Genomic DNA, 999 nt, shown 5'->3' with positions numbered 1-999 from the left:
GGTTCAATTTCAGCAGATCATTTCAAAACCTCTTTGTGTGCTGGGCCGTGCTAGGTAGCTGGAATATCCGAAGTAAATCAAGCACTGATTTGTTCCTAGAGTTGTGCATAATTCTTTAAAACTGGGCTCACTTTTTTTCCTCTTTTAGCCAGGATCACCTAAGTGAAGTACTCATGGTTCTAAGTCGCTAACCCAGGGAAGGAGGATATTTTCCTGTCCTAACCTTGGTTTATGAAATATGCTTATCCCGTGTGCCCTCCCTGGGGTTTCTGGCCCACAGTGGGTGGCTCAGCAGGTGTTTGAATGAGCAGATGCTTTGCTTTGGCCTCCTGTGCCAAGCTCCTCCCCACATCCTCTGGATCAGTTCCATGTGCCTAGATTCAGACTCTGTGATTCAGCTTGGGGGCCCTTAGTAGGCATTCAGTCTGAAAGAAGGTGGAGGAGAATAATGTCTCCTAGGATCAGATGAGTCTCAGGGCTGTTCCCTCAAAGACAGAAACTTGCACAGCACAGGGAAACATTGAGAAGGGGGTGGAAATTTGATTTACTGTGAATAACGAAGGCTGGATCTTTAAAAAGAAAAAGGGAGGGGGTGCTGGCAGAAACCCAGCACTGCACTGGCACACTCTGTGTGCCCGGCTGCCTTTGCCCTTGAGCTTCTATTTCTTGGGGATGGGGAGGGCAAATATGTTTGCCCCAGACACTGGCTTCTGTTTGAGCAGGAAGTGGGGAGCCAGTGATCCCAGAGGGGACCTCAGCATCAGAACATATAATTTGGTGGCCTCAGCAGACCTGGCCTAGAGAGGCCTTCAGGTGGCACCGAGGGCTTTATGGCCTGCAGGTAAGGCCCTTCATGTGGGTCAGACTTAGCAAATAAAATGTAGGACACTCAGTTAAGTTTCAATTTCCGATAAACAGTGAAGAAGCTCCTAGTGTAAGTATGTCTCAGTTCTGTGTGGCTGCCCTATCTGGGCTTGCCTCTGCTGGCACTTGCCCTGC

The sequence above is a fragment of the Cebus imitator genome, unplaced genomic scaffold (genome assembly GCF_001604975.1).
Source record: "Cebus imitator isolate Cc_AM_T3 unplaced genomic scaffold, Cebus_imitator-1.0 Scaffold297, whole genome shotgun sequence".
NCBI lineage: Eukaryota > Metazoa > Chordata > Mammalia > Primates > Cebidae > Cebus > Cebus imitator.
Note: the sequence above shows the minus strand (reverse complement) of the source record.